Here is a 27,474-nt window from a genome sequence, read left to right as displayed (position 1 = left end):
GTTGTGAGGATGACATGAGAATTATAATCATAAGAGCACTTACTAAGTGCCAGGCACTCTGCTAAGCACCTCCACTTGTGCTGACTCATTTAGAGATGCTGAGTGTAGTGACTGGTACCTAAGTGTTCCTTAAAGACACCTATCATGATTTTATTGTGGTGTTTTTAATGTCATGCAAGGTCTTGGGGGCTTCTCAGGTGGCCTAGTGGTAAAGAAACCACCTGCTAATGCAGGACACTTAAGAGATGCGGTTTCAAGCCCTGGGTTGAGAAGATCCCCTGGAGAAGGAAATGGCAACCCTCTCCAGTAATCTTGCCTGGAAAATCCCATTGATAGGGGAGCCTGGTGGGCTACAGTCCATAGGGTTGCAAAGAGTCAGACACAACTGAAGTGACTTTTCACAGAGTGTTCTTGACATGAAGGTGTCCTGTGAATTAAATTTTGTGAATCCATACTTCCCACCCCTCATCAAGGTGCATGCACCAGTTGGGGTATATGTGTGCTTATTTGCTGCATGGATCCACAGGTTGTCTACTGAGTCTCAAAGGAAGCAGTGACCCAGTAAAGCACAGAATATCTGCAGTAGAGGGGACTGGCCTCTTGATCTAAGAGATCCTTTCCAGCCTAGAACTGAGTGAAATGGAGTAAAGGCTACTGCATTCAAATGAGTGTCCAGGACAAAATAAGCCTGGGTGTTCTGTCTGATGCAGGGACCCTGCTGCTCCCTCTAGAGCTTCCTCTTGGCTCCGTACTGCCTATGAGCGAGAGGTAAATTTTGGAGGGGGAAGCAGCAAGAGAAGAAAAAAAAAGAAAATTTGCAATTTTGATGCACAGGGGCAATTTCTACAGACAATCCGTGATGCCCGCGACCGCCCACCACCTCCGGCAGCTCCACCTGAAGCCCAAGGAGCATCGCTTTCTGTTCTTGTCTCTGAGATAATAAGTTGGAGAGAAGCTTCATATTTCAAATCAAAACTATTTTCCGACTAGAGAAAGGTGGAAACTTTTCAGGCAAATTTCATATGCAGTAACACAATTTCCTCCTGTTCCACTTCTTTTTTCACCTAATACATGATAAATATTCAAGATCTCCTTGAGGAGGCATGCGCGGAGAGCTGGATGAGGGGGGGATCATCGCTGATGCCAGGTGGAGGCAGCCCAAGGGTCGCATGAAAGTCCTTCTCCTTTGAGACGTGCCCGGTACCAGCCTCAGCTCCTCTGTCTACCCCAGGCGTCCCTAGGAGAGTCCTCAATCCCATAAGAACTGGTCTTGGCAGGGCTTGAGGCGATAATTGAAAATTATCTAATGGCTGTCCCCAGAATTCTTCTCAGGCAAAAATGAAGTTCATTGGGAAAATGCCTCAAAGAGGTACTTGGTGTAGAAGGTGAGACCCAACCTAGATTTCATTAGGTGGTTTATTCCTTTGGAGGCTTTCTCTTTCAGCAGTTAGAGGTCAGGGGAGAGGGATAAGGGAACACAAGAAAACGCAGGCTCACCAAGGGGGGTCAGTGGGCCCCAGCAATACCGTAGGAGGTTGATGACAAAAGAGAGGTGGCTGTGTTTGGGAACAGAGAGAACATCTCTTATGCCAAGAGATAACATAGTTAGCTCTCTACTGAGCACTAGCCATATGCTCAGTCCTGAGCTAATGCTTTACCTGCAGTTTCACATTTAATCCTCACAGCATCACTAGAAGGTGGGAACTATTATTACTCCTGTTTTACAGACACAGAAACCAAAGTTCAGGGAACTTCAGGACATTGTCTGAGATCAAGATGCTGCTAGCAAAGTAAAACACGAGATATCATTACACAGCCATGGAACAGGACAATTAAAAAGACTCACCATACCAAATGTAGGTGAGGGTATGGAGCCTTTGGCACTCTTGCACACTCTTGGTGAAAGTGTAAAATGGCACTACCACTTTAGAAGACTGGCAGTTTCTAATAAATTGAAACATACACTTACCTTATGAGCCACAATTCCACTCCTAGGTTTTTACCCAAGATAAATGAACACATATGTCCCCAACAAGTGGACAAGAATGTTCACAGCATCTTTCTTCGTTAGAGTTCCGAACTAGAAAATGCCAGATGTCATCAACAGGTGAATGGATGAATACCTTGGGTACGAACTACAGGAAAAGGTGCTCTGCAATAAGAAGGAGGAACATACAAATTACCACAATGTGGATGAATATGCTGAGCAAAAGAAGTCAGACACAGTGCAAACATTGTGAAATGTTGGTGACAGAAGGGGCAGGGATTGATGGCAAAGGTGAACAAGGATGATGGAAATGTCCTCTATCTTGATGGTGGTGGTAGTTGTATGGGTATATACATTTGTCAAAACCCATCCAGCAAACACTTAAAATGGCCTTATTTTATTGCATATATTTTATTTTATTCCATACTTAATTTTTTTGCATATTTAAATCTCAGTGAGCTTCCTTGGTGGCTTAGATGGTAAAGAACGGGCCTGCAGTGCAGGAGATTTGGGTCTTATCCCTGGGTCAGGAAGATCCCCTGGAGAAGGGAATGGCTACCCACTCCAGTATTCTTGCCTAGAGAATTCCATGGACAGAGGGGCCAGGCAGGCAACATCTATGGTTTGCAAAGAATCAGACATGACTGAGTGACTAACACCACCACCAAGGCTGCTTTAAAAAAACCAAAGTGCTCATCATGCCTATATGATCAGACCCCGTTTCTCTCCTCCATCTCTCCTCCATCTCTACCCCTTATCCTGCTAAGAAAAGCCTTCTTGCTACTCTTCATATCATTTAAGCGCATTCCCATCTTTAGGCCTTTGTCTTTGATGCCTCCACTGCCCACAATGCTCTTCCTGCAGATGTCCACATGACTCACTCCTTCGGATCTCTGTTCAAAAGCTACCTACCATCATGGCTGGTTCTAGACCCAGCACCACCACCCAACACACACACACATTAAATAATACCCACCCCGTAATTCACTGGAAGGGCTGATGCTGAGGCTGAAGCTCCAATACTTTGGCCACCTGATGCAGAGAGCCAACTCATTGGAAATGACCCTAATGCTGGGAAAGATTGAAAGCAAAAGGAGAAGGGGGTGGCAGAGGACGAGATGGTTGGATACCATCACTGACTCAATGGAGGTGAATCTGAGTAAACTCCCAGAGATAGTGAAGGACAGGGGAGCCTGGTGTGTTGCAGTCCATGGGGTCACAAACAGTGAGACATGACTGAGCAACTGAACAACAACAACATAATTCTCTAGGCCTTCAGCCTTTTGCTTTTCCATAGCACATATCACATCCTGATATATTACACTTTTGTTGGTTTACTGTCTCCCCAACTAGAGTAAGCCCCTGTGATACCTGGGCCTCCGTCATGACTGACATTTTTCAGAGGTCTAGAACAGTGCTTGGTGTACAGTAGACAATCATTCTTTATTGAATGAAAGAATTAGATCCTTCTAGCAAGATTCCCTCACTGTTCTTCCCCCACTAAAAAAGAGAAAAAATCTGTTAATATCAAAAAGTTCTCTCCCAGAGGTGTACCCACTCTACCAGGGGAGTCTTTTCTTCTGAAAATTAATAATAATAATAGAATATTTTACTTCTGAGTTTCATCAATTGCCTTTGGGTATTTCCCCCAAACTCAGTATTAACCAACAACCACCCCCCCCAAGACTACTGACTAGATATTTGTCCTACATTTGTGTAACTAAAGAACCTCCATTATGGTTTATCATTATATTGGTTGGGTGTTGGTTGGCTTAGTTGCTAAATCTTGTCCAACCCTTGCGACCCCATGAATTGTAGCCCCCCAGGCTCCTCCATCCATGGGATTTCCCAGGCAAGAATACTAGAGTGAGTTGCCATTTCCTATTCCAGGGATCTTCCCAACCCAGGGACAGAATCCAGGTCTCTGTATTGCAGGTATTTTCCTGCATTGCAGGCAAATTCTCTACTGACTGAGCCGCCAGGGAAGTCCTATATTATTGAATATAGTTCCTTGTGCTATATAGTAAGACTTTGTTGTTTATCCATTGGATATCCTGTGATAAACCATAATGGAAAAGAATATAAAAAATAATACATGTATAACTGAATCACTTTGCTGAACAGAAGAAAATTAATACAACATGTAAATAAACTATACTTCAGTTAAAAATGGAAAGAAAACGGAAAAAAAGAACCTCAGAAAAACAGGAAAAAACAGAAAGAAAAGAACCATTTTTCCAAGGTGACTTCTGTCTTTGACACGAGAGACTGGTAGAAACTTAAAACCTGTAGAATCTCTCTAAAGTATTTTTGTTCTGCCTCACTGATCACCCTTCTTTATGTATATTTACTTATTTACATAATTGGGATTTTACAGCATGCGGATATATAGTTCAGTACCCTGCTTTTTCTCATTTAACGTTAGAGAGTAAGTATTTATCCATGCCATTAAAAATTCTTGGAAAATATAGTTATTAAGGTTAGGGAATGTTGCATTATATATAGATGTGCATGCTAAGTCACCTCAGTCGTGTCCAACTCTTTGTGACCATGTGGCCTGCAGCCCACCAGGCTCCTCTGTCCATGGGGTTCTCCAGGCAAGAATACTGGAGTGAGCTGTCATGCCATCCTCCAGGGAATCTTCCCGACCCAGGTATGGAACCCACGTCTCTTACGTTTACCTGCATTGGCAGGCAGGTTCTTTACCACTAGCGCCACCGCTCTCTTTATTTAACCACTCTTTATTTATTTAACCACTCTCTTACTGTGGAATATTTAGGTTGTCTCCATTTTTAAAATAAATTTCAGTTATAAATAATGAATGTCATTGTGTATAACTCTTGGCCTGAATTTCTGAGTATTTCCTAGAGACGAATCCTAGCCCTGAAAGGAATTTTTTTTTTTAAGGTTTTAATATAGTCCCAATTTGTATTTTAAGGTCTCAATACCTAGTCCCAACTTGTTCTCCGGAAAGTAGATGCCAATTTAAATTATCTACAGTAGAATATAAGAGGGCTGCGTTGCTTCATCCTTGCTGGCACTGGGCATTATCATTTCTTAAATCTTCGCTGATTTGGTAGGAAACAATGCTATTTTGTCTTAATTTATATTTCTTTGATTACTAGTAAAGTGGAACATCTTTTCACATGTTTATTGACCATTTGTGTTTTAATCTTCTGTGAATTGCTTGTTTTCCCATTTTGTAATTAAAGTGGTAGAATTAATGACTTGTCAGAGCTCTCTATAGATAATAGGGGTATTAACTTTTTAAGTTACATTTGTTGGAAATCTTTGTTTTTTAGTTTGTTTGCCTTTATTTTATTTTATATATATATATATTTTTTGGCCACACTGCACAACTTGCACAATCTTAGTTCCTGGACTAGGGATTGAACCAGGGCCCCAGCAGTGAAAAGTGCTAAATCTTAACCACTGGACCACCAGGGAATTCCCCATTGCTTCTTGAAATATATAAACCTTTAACTCTCCACTGTTGCAGATGTTGCTTTGTTTTGGAAGTCCTTCCCTGTCCCAGGATGGCTTAAAACTCTGCTGAGTACCAGGAACATTGCATAAACTATCTCCTGCCACCCTCACTTTGTTACTTTATATCATGAAAAGTTTTGAACATATACAGGAGAAGAGAAAATAAGTATATTGATTTTAGGATTTGCTTCAAGTTAACCTGGGGTGGTTGTCATGTACAGATGTGAAAGCTGGACCATAAGGAAGGCTGAGCACCAAAGAACTGATACTTTCAAATTGTAGTGCTAGAGAAGATTCATGAGAGTTCCTTGGACGGCAAGGAGATCAAACCAATCAATTCTAAAGGAAATCAACCCTGAATATTCATTGGAAGAACTGATGCTGAAGCCCCAATACTTTGGCCATCTGATTCGAAGAGCTGACTCATTGGAAATGACCCTAATGCTGGGAAATACTGAAGGCAAAAGGAGAAGGGAGCAGATGAGATGGTTAGATAGCATCACCGACTTAACGGACATGAGTCTGAGTAAGCTCTGGGAGATAGTGGAGGACACAAAGAGTTGGACACAGCTTAGTGACTGAACAACAACAGCAATCTGGGGTGGGGGAGCAGGGCGGAGATCACTGATCATTGAGAAGGGCCATGAGCCAATGACCATTGTCATTGGAGATTCTTTCTACTTTTGTAAAATGATATAACTTGGTTGACACCTTAGTGGGCCAAAGGACAGACATTTCTTGGCCCCTTTCCTGAGAGGCATTGCCTTCTGAGTCTTCATCAACCCATTGATCCCTACCCATTGACCCTTGGAGGAAGGACTCATTAGCCCCATTTGACAGTTGAGGACATTGAGACTCAAATGAATGAATTATTCCAGGTCATGTGAGTTGGAAGTGCAGAAACAGGATCTGAACTCAGATCATCCAGACCCAAGTTTTGTGTTTTTCTTACTGGGATATCCTATGTCCTTGTAGGTAGGTAATTAAATGAAAAGGAAGATGGACTTTTCTAATAGAGTTTGACTTACTCCCAGGTTCCTCCTAAGCGTACTTCCAGAAGAAGGGTTCAGATTGTAAATTAATCCAATTTTTAAAAAATAAATGCATGCAGCATGGTGACTATATTTGATAATATTGTATATTTGAAAGTTGCCAAGAGAATAGATCTTAAAAGTTCTCATCACTAGAATGAATGAGGGAGGTGAGGTGGAAAGCCTTGAAGGCCTGGAGGAGGGGTTGGGAGTTTCCTCTGAGACCATCGGAAGACCCTACATGTTCCTCAGGGGAGTGTCATAATCTGAGCCCCTGTGGTCCAGGGGGTGCCAGCAGCTGGCACTTTCCTGCAAGAATTTCCCAGCTGTGGTATTTGTTCTTCCAAGCAGCACTGGCCTTCGGTACACACAACAATCTAAATCCACGTGTGTGCCTGTGTGATAGTCACTCAGTCATGTCTGACTCTTTGCGACCCCATGAAATGTAACCTGCTAGGCTCCTCTGTCCATGAATTTCTCCAGGCAAGAATACTGGAGTGGGTTGCCAGGCCCCCTTCCAGGGGATCTTCCTGACCCGGGGATCAAACCTGGGTCTCCTGCATTGCAGGCAGATTTTTTACCAACTGAGCCACCAGGGAAGCCCAGATCCACGTGAGTGCCCCCCAGTGATGAGGGCACTGGGCACTGGGGCTCCAGCTGGCACACCAGCCGCCCCTAAGCCATTGCCAGTGGTTCTCCACCAGGTGAGATTCTCTGAAGCATCGCCACCCCTTGACAACTCCTGAAGGGCTGTCCCTTCCCTCAGCCCCAGGAGGCAGCCAAGCCAAGGCCATCCATACTCAGCCACAGGGGAGGAATTCAAGAGACCACAGAGGAATGACGTTTGAGGCCAGAGTCCCAGAGGCCTAAAGGACAACACCAGGAAGGGAACCCGAGACGTCTGGCCACAAACCCTGTGTTCTCTGACCTCTTCCTCAGCTCCCATAGGGGAGACCATTCCAGGGGAGCTTACCCCACAGTAGGCACTGTCCTGAGAACCTTATACATATTAACATAAAAGCCCCAAGATTATCCTCATTTTATAGATGAAGGCACTGATACCTGGAGACAGTAAATAACTTGCTCAAGGTCACTCAGAGCTAGAAGGTGGCAGGCCTAGGTCTGGACCAGACCCTCCCCATCACCATGCTCTGCTGCATCTGACACTCACTTGTGGGAGGGAAGGAGGGAGGGAGGGAGGGAGAGGGGGAGGGAAGAAGGGGAAGTGGGGGGTAGAGAAGGGGAGGAGGGAGGGGAATGAAGGGATGGAGGGATGGAGGGAGGGAGGGAGAGAGGGGGAGGAGGGAGGGGAATGAAGGGAGGGAGGGGGAGACGGTTGGATGAACACAGCCACAGCATACTACACGATAATAGTGAATATGTTGTTCATAGGTGTGCACACGCAGGTGTACCAGAGTGCATGTACACAGCTGTGTGTGTGTTCAGATCTGCCTTGGCATGAGGTTTTAGCTGAGTGCCTTCGTAGCCGCTTTTTATGAACATAATCACACATGAGCCTCCAGCTGTGTCATTGTATACGTCCTCTCATAAACGCAGGCGTGCACATGGGCACTGATGTGTTTCCATGTGCCCGTGCGTGTGGATGGGCTGGTTAGTGGAGCTGGGCTTCCCCACACCCGCGTGTCAGGGGTATACTGGTATGCTTTCTCATTGTGTATGTGTGACCTCCAGCATCTGACCTTGTGGATGGAAGCAGTTGTCAGTGTGGGTGCACCAGCTCATTTACACACGTGTCTGTGGCTGTGCTGGTGCCCAGGCATGCACAGGCCCTCAGGGTCTGTTCTTCTCGGTCCACCTTCAGTCAGGGTTCTACTTGGAAGACCTAGGGAGCCCTGGAGTTAGCAGAGCTGCTCTGCAGACTCACGTCCTGCACCAGCATTCTCAGAAACTCAGCAGAAAAGCAGTTTGGGAAGTGGAAAAATGGGATATGTTTGTCCCCCAAACCCTGCATGATTTCTCCCTTTGTTTTGGCGGGTTTGGAAGCTACCCACAGCAGCTTGGAGATATGCTGTGTGCACCCCAGGGAAGCCTGCGTGTGATCCGGTGCTAAAGTCAGGGGAAGGTCACTTCCAGGTGAGCCTCTCAGAGATGCCACTCTGTGCAGGCTGGGAACTAAGGGCTGCCTCCATCGCTGCCTTGGCCTTGGCCTTGGCCCTGCCCAGCCTGAACCCAACTCTGCTGGCAGGTTCCAGGGAAAAGGGAGGGAGGAGCTGCAGAGCGTGGGCTCTGGGGAGAGGGGAGGAGGGTTTGGCCAGGGCTGTGAGGCCAGGGCCAGGGTGGGGGCACTGAACTCTCCTGCTCTGTTCTCTTTTTTTTTTTTAATTTTTTATAGATAGTAATTTTATTTCATTTATTTATTTATTGGCTACGCCATGCAGCATGTGAAATCTTCCTGATCAGGGATCAGGCGTATGCCCCCTGCAGTGGAAACATGGAATCTCAACCACTGAACCACCAGAGGAGTCTCTCCTGCTCTGTTTCAATGGGCCTTGGCTTGATGATTCCACACCCGTTCTGAGTATCTCCAAAGAGGAAATCCAGGATCATGCTGTCTTCTGAAGAGGCAGCTGGTTAGACCGTATCCCAGAGGTTGTTCTGCCTCAGCTTACATAAATCCAGGGATGGGCAACTCACTACCTTCTGAAGTCACTGGTTCCTGTTGGACAGCTGTTAAGAAGTGAGGACATTCAGCATTTCCTGACCGGGTAATGTGTGGTGTGCCCAGCACAAGGCCAAGTCCTGGGGTACAGAGAAGTTTGGGGTGAGACCTGCATCCTCCTGGAGCCAGCCCTGTTTGCTCCCTCTCACCCTCCTCCTCCTGTCTCAGCAGCTGCTGAGGCTCGCATACCTGCATTCATTTTACAGCTTCTCAAAGGCTGGGACATAGAGTTTTGCCTCCACTTCCCTCATTGCATCCCTGCCCTCCCTCTTGCCTGCTCTCCATCCCTCTGCTTCTCAAGAGACCCCTGTAGACAGAGGTATTCACCCCCACAGGTTTGGCAAGGTTTTGGAATGCAGGCAGTTCTTAGGCTCCAGAGGCCAGATGCTGAGAAAAGAAGAAAGGTTCCCTAGACACCTTCTCCACATCAGGCAAGGCCCCGGGGGCAGCCTGGGCCTCTCAGACTCAGGAAAGCCCTGGACTCTCCGCCAAAGACATGACTTGAAGTCCCTGTTGCTACCTGTGTGAAGGCCAGTTTACAACAACAGGGCTAAGGCTCTGGCTGAAAGGATGATGGAGGGAGATAGAGAGAAAAAGCAGAAGATTCAGAGGGAGAGAGAGAGAGACCAATGGAAATAAGGACAGAAAAAAATGTGCACAGAATAGACTGAGAGGGAGATACAGAAGAGGAGGGAGAACCACAGAAACAGGAGCCTCCAAGAGATAAAGATGAGAGGTGCAGAGGTCAGAACAGATGAAGATGATCCTAGAGAGAGGGAGAGATGCTCATGGATTGAGTGAGTAGCTACAGAAGCAGGAACAGGTACCCAAGACCCAGAAAGCCAAGGAGACAGACAGGCATGATCACGAAACACCTATACCTCCTTACTGCTCTCTTGCCTAATTAAAACAAAGAGAGAGAGAGAGATTTGATTTGAGGTCACTTGCAGTAAAGATGGGGCTTCCCATGTGGTGCTAGTGGTAAAAACAAAACAAAACAAAAAACACACCTGCCATTGCAAGAGACATAAGAGACACAGGTTCAATCCCTGGATGGGGAAGATCCCCTGGAGAAGGACATGGCAACCCACTCCAGCATTCTTGCCTGGAGAATCCCCATGAACAGAGGAGCCTGGTGGGCTACAGTCCATAGGGTCACAAGGAGTTTGACACAACTGAAGCAACTTAGTATGCACCCATGCAGTAAAGATCCGTGTGCAATAAATGGTGAGCATAGAAGTAAAAATTCAAAGGCAAACTAATTATGGAAGAAAGAAAAAGAAAAAATAATGATACCAAAGACCTAGGTGTATAAATTGTTGGTTGAATGTTTGGCAATAAACCACTCAGTTTAACGCCCTTGTGAACCCAGCTCCTCTTGATTCTGGGCTAGCCCCCTGACCTATTTGAACCAGTAGAATGTGGTTGAAGTGCAAATTCAGAACCTAGGCAGAAGTCCTGGCGGCTTCTGTTTTGGGGTGCTCAGGAGGATGCCAGTCACTGAGTGAGATGTCTGACTACACTGAGGCCAGCTTGCCACTGTGATGATGCCCCAGATGACCACATGAAGGACAGAGGCACTCAGACCAGAGTCAGAACCAAGGATTGTGAGCAAATAAACAGTTGTATGTTAAGTAATTACATTTTAGAGTAGTTTGTCATACAGCAATGATAACTGAAATACTGGGTTAATACAGCACCACTAAGTCAGCCCAGTGGGTTCCATCCTTCTCTGGCTGATGGATGATGTGAGAGACTTAGAGCATCTCTTTCCTCTGAAGAATCACAAATGAAGCTCCCTGATGGTAAAATCAGCAAATTCAAAAGAATATAATCACATGCACTCATTTGCTGGAGGTTGGAGCTGATGAGGATGCTACTGAGTGCTGATTGGTTGATGGGAGATACAGAATGTCAAAGCCACATTTTTTATGAGCACTTACCATGTGCCAGTTTATCCCATTTTATAGACAAGAAGACTGAGGCTCAACAATGTGAAATGACTGCTTGAAACTTTATAGCCAGCACTCATTAGTGCCAGAATTTGAGGCCAGACCCCACATTTGGGCTGTTAGTGTTCAACTAAATTAAGCAGAATAAACAAATCTGCACCCAAGAGCTCTGAATTCAGAGCCAACTTCTGCTTCTCAAAGACTCAGAAGCCTAAAGGCTCACCAGACCCTCTTGTCCAGGGCAGGGAGGAAGGATGGACAGTCCTCTCATCCTCCCTTAGGGTGGGCTGACTCCTTGGTGGGGTCCTTTATCTGGACCAGACCCCTGGGGTGGATGAACACCCAGGTGAGCCTCCATACCAGGGCCTGCCTCCATCCTGGCTCCCAAGCCATTTGTCAAGCACACCAGCAACCCCACGCCTGCTGGCTTCTCTGCAAGGCCCGGAGGAATCGCTTGACTCTGAAATTGGTTCCAGGAATGCTTTTCCTCCCATTATTCTACTGCCTTCCCTGACACCCCTTCCCCTCCCCCAGCACTCTTTTTTATACTAAACTTTCTCTGAATTCACCTGATTTTTCCCATCTCCTTTACATTCTTTATGGCAATGGAGAAATAATCACCGCTTCTCCGGCAGGGTGATGGGAGTGTGCAGTATTAACTGTAAATCAGGCAGAAATTGGTGGAAGGGGAAGGGTTTGATGAGGTGCAGAGACATTATATCATTTTAAAGCGCTTTTCTGGTCTCCAGTAATCCCCATGTAAATGAAAAGGAGGCTACGTGCGCTCTCAGAGGCTGCCTTGAGGAGCACGGAGAAAATGCTCCTGGCAGGACATGGGGCAGAGTGAGGCCAGCTGGGGCCTGACAGCAGAGAGTCAGACCTGCCCGGGGCCGGGCCCCCAGCCCCTCCAAGCCAGGCTGGGCACACCCCTCGGACCTGAATAATCCTGGCAGTGCCGTGACTTCTTGGAAGATGAGTACGAGAGGCTACAGAGCCAGGAGGATGGTGCTGAACGGACAAGCGGCAGGTCTGAGTCAAACCCTCCACTTCCTGTAGCAAAGGGGACTCAGCCAGGAGTGGTAGTGCCTTCCAGGGGTGTCTGGAATGTGTGGGGACTTTGGAGATTTTGTCTGCTGTTGTCACAACTAGGAGGGACTAGAGAACTGGGTAGAAGCCAACGACACCAGCATCCTGTAATGCACAGAACCCTCCCAGACAAGGAAGAAAGGCCGCTTCTGAAACGCCACTAGCTCCCCCCAACCCATGCAGTCCTCATGTAAAGAGCAGGATTTTCCTGAAAAATGGCTATCAAGACCCAACCCCGCAGAGACCATCTCACCAGGGGAAGGTCCATGACCTCCTGGGTTCCTTTTAACGTAAGTCAATCAGTCTGGGTTTACTGACCGCTGGCTTAAATGAATTCAACTACCTTGTTTCATCCCATCTAAGATGTCACTGATCATAAAGGGAACCATTTCTTCCTATATTCATGAGAAAGGAAAAGGGCTGTGACCCAATGCTTTCTTACCGCTTAGATTTTTTACTTTCTACTATTGAAAGTGTTACTTAATACTTATTATATATAGTATATATATCAAGAAATATTTATATATTGATACATAAATATATATCAAGGAATATTATAAGTGCAAAGAATATTATAGGTGCCATGAATACTCTGGTATTCCTAACCTTTCTATTCAAAGTCCAACTCTCTAGATCACGTTTCAACTCTGAGCCATCAATGTCCATGTTTTCCCATCCAGAGTCACCCTCTGAGACATCAAGAGTGTGTGCAATTTCTTCAAAGAGCATTCCACTAGAATCTCTGGGATTTTCTTCTGAACTTCTGAGCTGTTGACCCATTTTGCCTTTGCAATGCTGGCTCTTTCTTGACATTCTCAGAAGGTGTCAATGGAAGGTTTTCGGCCAATAAATAACACATTTCCTTCCTCAAATGGTCTCAGACTACGTTGTCGACTGGCCCACCTAGGGGCTGGCTGCTGGGGTCCAGTCGGGCCTCCTGCACGTGCTGAGTGAGTGACGGCTAACTCACCACCAGTGCCCAAAGATGAGTCCCAATTATAGAGATGCTAAAATGGAAGAAGTGGAAGTCTTAGATGCTATCTATGAAAGGTATGATATTAGAAAGTCAGTTGGACTGTATGAATGGATACATGCCCAGAGCTAGCATCTGTAGACATGCCTGGGGAAGCTGCCTCAGAGATGTGCCTGGGATGCCTCCTCAGGGCGATGTGTATAGATGTGCCTATGTAGATGTGCTGGCAGAGCCAGCAAATAAAAGTATATAGGACACTCAGTTAAATTTGAATTTCAGATCAAAAGCAAATAATATTCAGTGTAAGTCCCAAATATTTCATGGGAACATTCTTATACTAAAAAACTGGGGGTAGGGCGTTATCTGCGATTTAGCCCTACTATGGTGAATCACGCAAAGCCCATCAGTACAGGACTTGAGGTCCTGCAGGACTCTGGCCGTCCCACTGGCTCTCCCTTCGGGCATATGAGCTCAGGGCGTGGGTGATGCAAGGAGAAGATGGTCTCGCCTAAACCCTCTCTGCAGGTTTATAACAGCCGAGAATCAGCCTCAGGTTGGCTCATTGGTTGCTCGTACTGCAGTTGGTCACTGATGAGGTTGGGATAACAGGGAGGAATGCGCCAGGCCCAGGGACCTGGGGGTCACGGTCCAGCGCAAAGACAGACCTTTACAACTTGAGATCTGGCTCCAACAGAGATAGCCGGCATGAGGTGGTAACTGACTAGCGGGGCTTGGGAAGGTTTCCCAGACCAGGATGTAATTTGGACATACAGAGAAGTGGAAAGAGGTTTCCAGGCAAGAGCATGATTGGTGCAAAGCAGTATAAACATGAAGGTGCCCAGGATCTCTAGGCAAAGAGGGAAATCCGGAGTGCCTGGACTAGGAGATAACTTGGGAGGAAATGTGGAGGTAACTGGGTTGGCCTCCTGGCTTTGTAACTTCATATCTAAGTGACCTTGGACAGTTAGGTACTGCTCTGGGCCTCGGGTTTCCTAAACATCAAACAGGCAAGTACTTAGTCTCAGAACTCCTTGGGCACCAAACAGTGTGTTTGAAAACCACTTCTAAGGGCATGAGGATTCATGAGGGGTTTCAGACATGAGATGCCCATGATTGGATCTGTTTTAATAATCATCATAATAATAGTTCTACCTACTGATGGAATACTTAATACACGTTAAAATGAAAATGTTTGTTGCTCAGTCATGTCTGACTCTTTGTAACCCCATGGACTGCAGTCCACCAGGCTGCTCTGTCCATGGAATTCTCCAGGCAAGAATACTGGAGTGGGTTGCCATTCCCTTCTCCAGGGGATCTTCCCAACTCAGGGAACGAACCCAGTTCTCCCTCATTACAGGCAGATTCTTCACTGTCTGAGGCACCTGGGAGGTCCTACTATATGCTGAGCCCTTTGCTATTATTAAAAATGATAACAGAAGCAACTGGATAGGTACCACATGCCATAATATCATGGCATTTGGTGCCAGATGTGGTGATAAGCATTTACTTGCATTATCTCAACTGGTCTCCACAACATCCCTCTACATCTGGTTTTTATTATCCCCATTGCTCAGAGAATGAAACTGACATGCAACACGATGACCAGACTTGCCCAAACATTGATGGTAGAGCCAGAATTGGAAACTAGACTGCTGACATTTAGCCCCAGTTGCCGTCTCTTCCCCAAGAAATTGAAACTCTTGAAAAGCTTCCGAGGTTCCCTTGTAAAGCATATTCTGCAGCCTTCCCTGGGAGAAGGCAGAAGCCTGGTCTCCTCAAGCACAAAGAGACACTAGCATCAAAATTCCATGTGCATCATAATTTCTGTGCCTATTTTAAACGACAAATCAGGCTGTAATTAGAAAGCCCCTAACCCAGATTCAAGCCATATACAGACAGGTTGCGATCGACATCCACACAGGGGTCGGCTCAGCTCAGGGAACCAAGTCACTGAACTGGAGGTCCCCAGGGGATGCAGGCTAAGGGACGAGAGGCAGGCGCCTGATTTCTCTGCCAAGTGCCTGCAATTACAGCAATTCTCTCAGTGCAGCAGACTCCCAGGAAAGAGTCATCTGTCGTCCCGTTAAACTGATTAGGAATCACTTTCTCTGTTTCAGCATCATCCCTGAATCTCAGCAGTGAGTACATTTGCTGGTCAGACTTCCAAATCAACAGGGACCTTAACTCTTCCAGAATCATCCCAGATGCTCTTGGCAGTCTTGAGGATTTTGTCTCTGTCCTCTTCCCCTCTGAGCAGGTTTGTCCATGGCATAGTACCTGGATAACAATAGTATCTACTACTTTCAGGTGTCATCTTAGGGATGTTCTAAAAAAACCAGTTCAAGACGTTCAGAGTTGTGAGGTCCCTCTGAAGCTTGGGTTGGCCTGGGTGGCAGAAGGAGGCAGCCCCTGGGGTATCCGTGATTGGTCTGCCACTAGATGGGGCATCCTGCTCCCCTGGCTTTGATGGGTGAGGAGTCTTCTATCACACCCAGCTCCTGGACCCCTGCACAATCCTCATCCTTGGCCCTTTCCTGGTTGTTTCTCACCTTCATAGGTATATTCATCAGTTCTTTGTCACAAGGCAACCTCAGAATCGCTTTGGTTTACCACAACACACATTGGTTTTCAAATCCATGTGTATACAGGATGACCTAGGTTTGTCTGATCTAGAGTGAGTTCACATGGACCAGGCTGGGACCAGGCTGAGCCCAGGCTCAGGGCTGGCTTCTAGTCTCCTGGGCAAGTCTTCTGGGGCCCAGGCTGAAGGGACATCAGCCGCCCAGAGTATGCTCTTTTCATAGCAGATGACAGGGACACAAGAAGGCTGAGAAGAAACAGGGCTGCGTCCCAGGTCTCAGCTCCAAACTGGCATCTGATCACTACTCTCCATATTCCAGTGCCCAAAGCAAGTCATCTGACCAAGTTCTCTGATCACCAGTGGGACGCAGAACTATATACTTCCCACTGTGATCGCAGAAACTGCAAAGTCACATGACAAAGGGTGGGGATGTGTCATTCTAACCTGGGGAGGGACTAAGGAATAGGAACAACAAAGACAGCATCTTTTGAGTTCCTTCTGGGACATCCATTCTTACATTTGCCACAGAATATCCAGGCACACCTGAGATGAAGAGTGAGCCTGACTCCAGGGCTATGACTCTATGCATATCTGGAGCTGCCATGGGAATGGGGGATGGGGCTGTGACTCTATGCACATCTGGAGCTGCCATGGGAATGGGGAATGGGGCTGTGATTTTTTTTTTTTCCAGAGAGCACATGTGACCCCAACTGTGACCCAGTGACCTGTGACCTTCCTGGAATCATTGAAACAACAGAACAACTTGAGCATCTGGATTTGCAGTACCAGTATCTGTGTTCCAGGTATCTTGACTTGTCCAGGAGAACCTGGTCTTCTGGGGGCAGGTTTAGATCCTTGTCTTTCAGAGCCAGGAGCCTCACTGGACTCCAGAAGGACTCAGATGGCTCAGCATCCCAAGCTGCCCAAAGCCCACCTCACAGTGGGTCTTAGTCCAGAAACTCCACACCAGGCTGGGAAGGAAGCCTACGGGGCCTCTCCTTGGATCCTGTTTGTGTGCAGATAGGGAAACTGAGGCCCAAGAAAGGAAAACACCACTGAGGGTCAGTGGCAGGCTCCCGGTCTCCCACCTCAATGCTTTCCCAACACCCCAGTGAACCCAGTGGCCCCAGGGTCTCTCTTAGTTCCCCCTCCCTCACTTTATCCTCTACTGACCTTGACTCTGTCCTGACTTGGACGCTTCAAGAATCCCGGCAGGACCTGCTGGGCCAGGCGATCTGTTTCTACTTGAGAGGAATGGCATCTTCTCAGGGAGGACAAGTTGGTGATGAAACGAGGAACAGGAATTTGGTCCAGAAAGCCTGGGCCAGTACAGGGGCTGATGGAGAGGCGTCTGGGTCTCCACATCCAATTAGCATCCTCTGTGCTTGGAGCTGCTAGCTGAGATGGCTGCTGAGCAGTTAGAAGGGAGCAGGCTGGCCGGTCAGCTGGTGAATGAGCACTAATTGGGTGTCAGGCATGCCAGGGCCCACCGGCTCCCCTCAGCTCCCCACCAAGCTCCTGGAGACCACCGCAGAGAGCCGAGGGGCAGAAGGCAGCTAATTGGTCTGGCCTGGCCGGCAACTGCTCTCTCTGCGTTCTGACGCCCTGTCACTCAGCTGCCTTTGTCTTCCATTTCAAGGGCTTGGAGAAAATTGCCCACATCTGCTGAGAAGTTTCCTGTAAACCCCGGGGTGGGAGGGGAGCTTATTTTAAAAGAGGCTTTGAGCAGGGACATGTTGGCGTGTTTCCCATAAGTGGCCCCAGTTGTCCTGACTGTGGAGAGCTGTGGGGACAGCCCTCCTACACATTCCTTCACACTCCTGCTCGTCCGTATTTTTAGACAAGAGTTTCCAAGTCACCCGAAAGCTAGTGAAACACTTCTTGTTGCCTTTTGCCTGGCAGCACCACTGTTCATTTAGTGGGGGAAAGAAAAACTATTAATAATACTTTCCTTCCACCCTTTAACTAGGAGAAACCAAGCGTGGGGGCACACGCGCACAACTGTTCCGTGACCCTTGTTTCAAGTACCCGTGACACACAGAATGTTGGACCTGGAGACATGGTGAAGGAAGGCTAGAATTTCTTTCACAGGTGTGGCTGAGATGATTCTCTGAGATACGAATCCATCCAATCGGTGGCTTTGCTCTCCTGTATTTTCCCAGCTCACTTCCACTCCAAGCAAGTAGTCCGCACGGTGCTCATTGGCTCAGGGGAGAGATACGGCCAGGCAAAAACACAAATCGCCTGAAAATCTCTCTGGCCTTTGTGTATCACAGGGAAGGTACTCCTCTAGCCTGGACAAGTGTCCTGGACAGAAGTAGGAGGAGAGCTGGGCTTTATCCCACCTCAGAGGACCAGACGGAAACCCCTGTATGCTCCCCCACCAGGGCATGGAGGAGAGACAAACAGGAGAAGGGAACACCTGTTCTCATCAGCCCCTCCAGGAGGGTCGCCCAGGCAGATAGAACTCTGAACAGCCCATTAATCATTCCCCCATCTCAAGCAGAAGCTGCAGAAATCCACTGGACCATATAGGAAGCCATAGAAGAGTGCTGTAGGGACCAATGACCAGAGCAAGAGGCCTCTTCTTTCCCCCTCCCTGCCAATGCTTAGGCTGTGCCTAAGAGCCCAGGCACCTCTTTCCTGCAAGAGGAATCCCAAAGGAAGGTTGAGGTTGATTTCTGCCCCCTTAAGTTCTATGAAATAGAGGTTCAAAGTCAAAAACTCAATTTAATAGTAGAAAAAAAAATGTTTAAGTGATATGCTTTACACACATAAATGGCTAGACATTCCATGATGTGACCATGGCATGCCATCTGTGACCTTAAGCTTTTTAATTTCTTAAAATATTTTATTTATTCATTTTTGGCTGTGCTGGGTCTTCACTGCAGCATGTGGGCTTTCTCTAGTTGTGGTAAGCAGAGGGTACTCTCTAGCTGGGAAGCACGAGCTTCTCTAGTTGCGGAGCACAGGCTCTAGAGTGCAAGGGCTTCAGTAGTTGCAGTGCATGGGCTCAGAACTGTGGTACTCAGGCTTAGCTGCCCTGCGGCATGTGAGACCTTGGTTCCTGGACCAGGGATTGAACTGGTGTCTCCTGCACTGGAAGGAAGACTCCCAACAACTGGGCCATCAAGGAAGTCCCAAGCTTTTTTATATCACCTTCTCAGAGGCCTTCCTTTGCCACCCTATCTAAAATAGCCCTCATGCCCCATTCAGTATCTATCCCTTAGCCTGCCCCTTCTTGCTGGCATTCATCATTGTCTGATATTGTATTAGATATCCAACTGTTTGTTTAGTCATATCCTTACTCATTAGGGCAGGAAGTTGTCCGTTTTGTCCACTGTTGCACCTGTAATGTCTGGAAGGGGGCCTAGCACACCTGTCTCAATAAACATGTTGAATAAAGGAGTATATTTTGTGCTCAATGGTGACACCTGCTGGTAAATAGGATATTGCAGCCCAACTCTACAAAACCTCATCATTCCTTAAACAAAAGGAGGGGGGATTGGGAACTGAGGGCAAGCAAGGGCTTAAAATAACACAAATTTATTCTCTCACAGTTGTGGAGGCTAAAAGCTTGAAATTAAGATGTCAACAGGGCCACACTCTGTGAAGGCTCTAGTGGAGAATCTTTCCTTGCCTCTTCCAGCTTCTGGTGACTCCAGGCATTCCTTGGCTTGTGGCTGCATCACCTCAATCTGTGCTTCCATCTTTGCATGACCTTCCTCTGTGTGTACTCTCCAGTTCCATCTGTGTCTTCTCTGTTTAAAAAGACACTTATTGCCTTTAGGGCCCTCTGGATAATCGGGATGATCTCATCTTGAAAGCCTTAATTTAATTGTGTCTGTAAGACTATTCAAATAGGGTCACATTCACAGGTTCTGGGTGGCATATATTTTGGGGGCTACCATTCAACAGGGGGCTACCTGTTGCTACCACAACAGGTAGATAGGAGAAATTACTCCAATATTTTGGCCACCTGATGCAAAGAGCTGACTCATTTGAAAAGGCCCTGATGTTAGGAAAGATTGAAGCCAAGAGGAGAAGGGGACGACAGAGGATGAGATGGTTAGATGGCATCATCAACTCAATGGACATGAGTTTGGGTAAACTCCGGGAGTTGGTGATGGACAGGGAGGCCTGCCTGGCATGCTGTGATTCATGGGGTCACAGGGAGTCAGACACGACTGAGCGACTGAACTGAACTGAAGATACAGACTTAAGAGGCAGCCTGGAGGTAGGGGTAGAAGAGGGGTAGGAGTGGAGCACAGGTCTAGTGAAGAAAAAGGGAATTCTCATTGCATTTAGGGCCCACCTGGATAGTCAGGATGATCTCATCTTGAAAACCTTAGATCTTAGATCTCATCTGGGGGCTGAGGTGGGGCCTTTGACCCTCAGAGTGTAGCCACTGAGCCTCAAATTCTGCAGGGCAATCACCTGTCTTCAATTTCATTCTCCTATTCTCTTTCTTATTTTTTCAATTCCCTCCCCTCAATTTTTTATTGAGCTTAAGCAGTGGACAGTTGCAAGAGAAGTATGAAGCCATCCTAAAGGAGCTTAAAAACTAGAGTAAGGAGATAGAACAAGTTTGTCTTGACCTTCTCCTTCTCTGAGGACTTTGAGGCTTGCAAAGCACTTTCCCAGTTACTTCTTTGTTGGCTGTCCCTATGGCCTGTCCTGGCAGTCAGAACAGTCGTGCACAAGCCCCATTTCATAGATGATGGACATTGAGCTCATGGAGAAAATGATTTCTCCAAAGCCCCTCCACCCCCTGCAAGGAATCCTGGCAGAAACAAGACACATACCCAGCTTGTCTCTGATCCTAAACCTTCTAGTGTTTGATCTTATTGTCTCCCACTGGAGAGATGAGACACACAGCTATGAAACAAGCAGAAGACCACATCAGAGCATCAGAATCTGCAGAACTCTGGGACCCAGGGACAGAAGAGCTAACCCTATACTCTATAAAAGTTTTCACTATTATTACTTCCCCATGAATGATATCACTTTATGGCTGAACATTAGATAAAATGGGAGCCATGAGTTTCTCCTGCTGGGGCCAGAAAGCCAGGTCCTTCCCATCTGGGCATCCACACCCTGGTCTGTGTAAGAGGAAACCACTGACAGCACCCCTGGGAATGTTTGCCCCAATTCATTATCAAACCACATGCAATTATCAAACTGTGCTCCCTCCAGCTGACCTTTAGCTGGGGAACAGTTATATTTAGAGAAAACCAGCCCTTTGTAATTACCCCCACTCAGATTACTTAAAGGTCGGCTGCAGATGTGACAGTTTGATCCGTGGGAAGGGCTGTTTCCAGGATCCTTGGATAATTATTCAAACCAGACAATAATTAGCAAGTGTTTTCTGCATATGAATCCATCCCTGTTGTTCATCCCCAGAAGGGAGCCCAGGAGGCTCACCAGGCCAAAGTTGGTCCCTATGGGTGTAATAACAACAGTCCTCTTGTGCACGTCCCTTTACAGTATACAGAGAACTTCCTGTCTCACCTCATTTACTACTTACATCAGCCTTATATGAAATACACATTCCTACTTTACAGATGAGGAAACTGAGGCTCAGAGATTAAGTGGATTTGCCCAGAGTCACAAAGATGAACAGACTTAAACACAGGTCTTCAGACTCTCACTCTTTCCTAAGAAAAATCTCTCATTCGGCATATATTCATTGAGTGCCTACTTTGCGTCTGGCCTTGTAGTGGGTTGCAGAAAGGAAAAGAAGACCTCAACTTTGTTCCTCGTGTTTGAAACTCAGGATGCTGGAGGGCATGGGGCACATATGAGTCACTGGAACCTTAGAGGTAACAGCATCTCTATTGAGTGTCCAAAACGCTCCCTGCAGGAAGAACTGCGGATATCGGAAATTATGAGTCAATCCATCTGATGAGAATGAAGGGGGGGTTTTGGTGTAAATCAACAAAAGACAATAGATGAAGCCTCCAGTTTGGGAGGGAGAAAAAGCATGGAAAATGAAGTCAACTGATATCATCAACTAGCTCATTTGAAGAAACAAAGTAATGAAATGACACATGTCACCTGGTCACAGTGTGAAGAAGAACTCTGGATGTGAATGACATTCCTCCAAGCATGATTTTCTTGGTTTTAAAGGATGTTCCTGGAGCCCAGGTCTTCCAAAAAACCTGTGGAAGAACAGTTTGGCCAGAGAGGGTCTTTAAGTCCCACTTTCCCTTCATCCAGAGAAACTCCAATTATATCCATTGTACATTTTCAGTTTCTATTAAATAAAGGAGTCCGTGGCTTTAAAAAATATTAAAATTAATAGTTTATAGACTTAAGCATAGGCATGGTATATAAAGATATTCATAAAGTACTATGGGTATCAACTTCACAATTTTTATTTAAAGAAAAGATAGTCATCAATAGTATCTCAATTAAACTCATCTCAACTGATCAATCATCATTCTAAAAATATCAAATAATGATATAAAATAACAGTGCTAATGTTGATCATTAACATCTGCTTAGAGTTTACTGCATGTCTAAGTACTTCACAGGCATTAATTCACTTGCTTGTCCCTCCAACCCTGTGAAGTAGGTACAATGTGTCCTAAGATCTTCCCCATTTTATAGGTAAAGTCACTGAGGCACAGAGTCCACAGGAGGTGATTCACATGGGGTCGTGCAGTTATGGTGAGCAACAGTAACTTCCCAAAGATGGGTTGGTGGGTCTGCCAAGAAACAGCTGCTGCTGCTGTTAAGTCGCTTCAGTCGTGTCCGACTCTGTGCAACCCCGTAGACGGCAGCCCACCAGGCTCCCCCGTCCCTGGGATTCTCCAGGCAAGAACACTGGAGTGGGTTGCCATTTCCTTCTCCAATGCATGAAAGTGAAAAGTGAAAGTGAGGTCGCTATAGCGACCCCATGGACTGTAGCCTACCAGGCTCCTCCATCCATGGGATCTTCCAGGCAAGAGTACTGGAGTGGGGTGCCATTGTCTTCTCCCCAAGAAACAGCAGCTGATGTGAAAGAGGCACAAGCGTTATGGTTGACTTCCTGCTCTATCTCAGTTGGCAGAGGGATGAGGGCCACCAGATGGATCGGAATCTGGACAACTGCCCTATTTGACTTTGACCCACTGATGACGTGAGCCTAAGAATGATGGGCTTCAAAGATTAGCTTGAATGCCTGCTGAGTTCCCTTCCAGTTCAGAGATTTTGTCATTTCCCTGATGTGCATATTGAAGATAGAGGGTCCTTTTGTACAACCCAGGCTTTGGGGTAGAGTTCACAAGAGCATACAAAGGTGAGTGAAGGGTAGTAACAGTAGCTTCATGATATCACCAATTAAACCACCAGTGGAGAGAAATGCAAACATGAATTTGAGATTTGCTCATGCCAGGCTGGAGGGTGGCAGGGGTGGAGACAGAGAAGAAATATGGACAATCTTCACAAACTTTCAGGATAAACTCCATCATAGAGAGAATATTTAAATCTCCAGCGAAGATACTTACCCGATCCTTCAGAAGCATTCATTTCTTTACAAATAGTATTTATTTTTCTATTTATTATATCCAGTTTTCTATTCAGTCATGTAAATCCCCCAAGACCTGCCCTGGCTGCAGGCCTTTCTGTCAGCTGATGTTTTCTCAGTAGCATCCCAGGATCAGGTCCTAGGTGAGGCTCTGGGGACCCAGTGGGGAAAGAACAGCTTGGAACTCACAGTCCATATCTTCACTGTACCTCTAGGTATTTAAATTTAAATTAATGAAAAGTAATTAAAATTTAAAATCTGGTTCCTCACTCAAAGCAGCCTCATTTCCAGGCTTGAACGTGTGGACAGCAGTGTGTCCTGCAAAACACAGGGCAGGCACAGAACATTCCCACCATCACAGAAGGTTCTATTGACAGCACTGGGGAATGAAGCAATGCCCGTACGGAGTGGGAGGTCAGCTTGCTTTCATTGCTAGCTATTCTGTACAGTAATGATTGCCTATCTTTCTAAATAGTCAGTATTCTGGGATTTAGACCACTTTGTCTCAGCTCAGACTGAATGAATGAATGAGGTAGGGCAGTTATCAGATACATTTGGACACCAGGAACAACAGAATTTGGGGAGGGGACATAATGTGTGGTCATAACCAGACAGCGGTGTGCAGGGCACCTGCTCACCTGAGCACATGCATGTACATGTGGACTCACACACGCACAATCGCACACTCCTGCACAAGTCTGTTCACTTGGAAACATACACATAGACAAACACACAAACACTGGCATGCACAATCATTCACACACACAATCAGATTTGCACACTCTTAGGCACACATGACTTTACACGCAGTCAAATCCAACTCTGGCAGATCCGCTCTCTCACACACACACACACACAGAGTGTTGTAGACAAACGCATCCTGCGTTACTGCTAGGTTGTCACACATGATTGAGTTGGCTACAGTTAAGTTCTGTAGCTTTTTGCTACCCTGATATAATACAGAAACAGATGGGCCAATTTTTCTTACATTTTCCAGATTCAAGATAAATGCTTGGGAGCTCCGCAGTAACCCTGTCCTTGGGTTCCGTCCATTCATCTACCGTTCAGCAAACATTGACTGAGGGCCTAGAAATTGACAGAATCACAGGGGAGGTCGCTAACTAAATCACAGAAATTCCACTGTGAGTATCAGACTCAGCCCAAGGAGGGAGAGGGCGTCATCTGACAGAATGCAGGGTGCCCAGCCCCTATCCTGGGACCAAAAATGCAAATGGTGATCCCATCAGCTCCCTACGTGTCCCTGCCACGGATGCTATGCTGTTGTTGAATTGGGGATTAAGTCTCTAGATGGTACAGATTCAAGAAAAGAAGAGGTAGAGAAACCTGCCAGCTTTAGTCAAACCTGCTCCTTGCTTTTGCCTGCACCTTCGAGCTCACCCTCATACCCAGCATTTGCCATCAGCACACATTTTCCCTTCTTCAAAAACCGCGCTTTATTTCACAGTCCCGATTCCCAATCTCCAGCTGTTGTCTAAATTGTCTTAATCACAGCAAAACTCCCCCCAAAGAACTGTCGACCCTCGCCTCCTTCTCTCCCCGGTGCTCACTGATTCTTGAATCCACAATAACACAACTTCTGACTCTCTGCCTCCATGAAACTGCTCTCCCCCAAATTGTCAGTGGCTGCCACCTTGTCAAGTCTGATAGTCACCTTTTCATTTCTCATCTTATCAGATACTGTGCCCCACTTGACATGGCTAGCCAGTCTCCTGAGCGGCCAGTCTCCTGGGCATCCTTGCAGTTAAACTCTGCCATGTGCCTAGCACCACAGTGGACACAAAGGCATGAGTCTCAGGTCCTACTGTCCAGGGACTCAGGGTTTGGTTTACCCCTCTGGGGAGGCTCTGCTATGATGCTTTATGATGCCATGAGCATTATCGGTTTGGGAGGCAATTCTGTCCTCCAGCAAGGAAGGGTCGAGCATGATACCATTTACCCTTGTAGCTGAATCCAAACTTGAGTTCTGCTTTCTTGACAGACTGAACCAAGGCCACTGGAAGAATTAACTGATGGGTTCAGGAAAGACAGATAGGAGCTAGGATTTTATAAGCCCTTATTCTGGTTTGAACTGTGTCCCCCAAAAGATGCATTAAAATCCTAGAATATGAATACCTCAGAATGGGACCTTATTTACAAATAAGGTGGTTGCCAATGTAATTAGTCAAGATGAGGTCCTAGTGGAGTAGGGCAGGTCCTTAATCCGATGTGACCAGTGTCCTCATCAGAAGACGGCTATGTGAAGACCAACGGTGAGGCCAGCTTGTGATGACAGAGGACTGAAGTGATGTATCCATAAGCTAAGGAATGCCTGGGGCTACAGGAAGCTGGGACCGGCCTGAGCTCTCAGAAGGGCCCAGCCCTGCTGCACCTTGAGTCTGGACTTCCAACTTCCAGAACTGTGAGACGATACATCTCTGTTGTATTTAAGCCACTCAACTTGTGTATGTTGGTAGGGCAGCTCCAGGAAATGAATGAAGTCCTGTTTTCCAGTTTCTGAAATGGAGATAATCATGGTGAGGCTCCACGGGGACATCTGCCTGAGTCCCCCAGCTCCCTGCAGCAGCGACCAGAGGCGGCAGAAACAGAAATGAGCACACTTCAGCCTCCACCAGACCTGAGTTCAAGTCCTGCCTCCAGCATGACCCAAGCACCTGAGCTGCTTCACCCTCTGGGACTCAGTCTTCTCATCTATAAAGTGGGCTTCGCGTGTGGAATCCAGAGATACCTTATGTGTGATCTCACCAGCCGTTGACGAGAAAACAAGGTCGCATTGGCTTCTCATGACCAAACGATGGTGGCTCCAGGCCTTACCAGCTCACTGGATAAACATTAGTCTCCCCAAAGTGTCCCCCAATTTTTTTTTCTCAAATTTGCTAGAGGGAATCTCACACATTCTCACAAAACCAGACGGCCGCCCTCACCACTTGGTATCGGCCCTGTTCCTGCTTGCCCACCTCAGCTCCCCCACCCCCACCCCCCTGCCCCCAGCACCATGAAGCTACCTGGGGCATGCCGGCCACAGGAAGTGCGGTCAGAAGCTGCCTCAGCTCCTTCCGGGACTGACTCAGAAGCTTCACTCTCGTCACCCTTCCTACAGTCAGCCTGTGCCAGGTGGGAGTGTGTGGGTGACCATTCCTACCAGATACGGACACTCCACTGAGCAAACTCATCTCAAAGCCCCCCGTGGTGGTGGCTAAGGCCTGGCTGGGCTTGCCCCAGACCTGAGCCACTTCCCTGCCCACCCCTTTTCCCCCACAACACACACACTCCCTCTCCTCCAGAGATGCTGGTCCCTCAGAACATCTCCTTATCAGTCTCTGCTTCTGGAGTCTTCCACTTTCAACAGGGGCCTCCCCCCAACACTGTCCATCATAAGGACGCTCTTGTCTGTGCCCCCAGGGCTGCTTCTGGCTATTTCCATAGCCACCCACCTTTGGGGTCCAGGCAGAGGTGGGGAGAGGTTCGCCCTCCAAAGCCGCTTTACCTTGCCTAGAGCATCTCAAAGCCTCCCTGGATTTCTGTCCGTGTCTGTCCAGGATTTCGGGTCCAGAATCTTATCAGCTATCTCCTGAGAAAAGAGTCTGTCCTGCACCTCCTGGCCAAAAGGTTCAAACCCAGACCACACAAGGGATTGGATGGGAAAAAATACATGTGATCCTCTCCAGCCTGGTGCCGAGAACAGCCCTCCCCAGCTCTAAACAGAAGCTTGTGCTGTAAATCAGTGGTTATGGTCCAGACCTGGGCTGGGGGAGGAGGCCGGAGAGAATGAGGGGAGGAGCAGGAGTGGGTCCCGTTCTGCATGTAAAGCACCTAGCCCCGAGCCAGGTCCGCAGCGAGTGTCCAATAAATGACAGCTATTATCATCATGATGATTATTATGAACCACGAAGCTATCACCAGTAGTCGGTCTGCTGGCAGCAGGAGGCCACGCAGGCTGGGCTGCTCCCTGCTCCAGATCACTAACCCAGGCTAAGTGGTGGTAATTATGACTTTGAGGAATACTAGTCACAGTGCCAAGTTCCAGAAGAGCCGCCACAATGAGTGGGGAGGCCTCTGGTTTAGCTCCGGGCTGCAAGGCTGAGCAAGAATACACACACCTGGCCATGTGGCATGGTAGATGCAGTACAGGGACACTGTGTAAAGACCATCCCCCCTGGCATGCAGGAG

General features: G+C 47.1%; 1 long non-coding RNA gene across 1 annotated transcript in view; it reads right to left on the bottom strand.

The window, feature by feature from the left end:
- Positions 1-262: 262 nt before the first annotated feature.
- LOC145505089 (uncharacterized) overlaps positions 263-27,474 on the bottom strand; it is a 52,287-nt gene continuing 25,075 nt past the window's right edge. The window contains exons 4-5 of the long non-coding RNA XR_014052830.1: positions 21,834-21,937; positions 263-2,152 (exon numbers count right to left, since the gene is read on the bottom strand). This is a non-coding gene — a long non-coding RNA (uncharacterized LOC145505089). The remainder of the gene's footprint in view (positions 2,153-21,833; positions 21,938-27,474) is intronic.

This window comes from Giraffa tippelskirchi, chromosome 5 (assembly GCF_054371585.1).
Source record: "Giraffa tippelskirchi isolate mGirTip1 chromosome 5, T2T-mGirTip1v1.2.pri, whole genome shotgun sequence".
Lineage (NCBI taxonomy): Eukaryota > Metazoa > Chordata > Mammalia > Artiodactyla > Giraffidae > Giraffa > Giraffa tippelskirchi.
The sequence above is the reverse complement of the archived record's forward strand: the minus strand, read 5'-3'. Positions and strand labels throughout refer to the sequence as shown.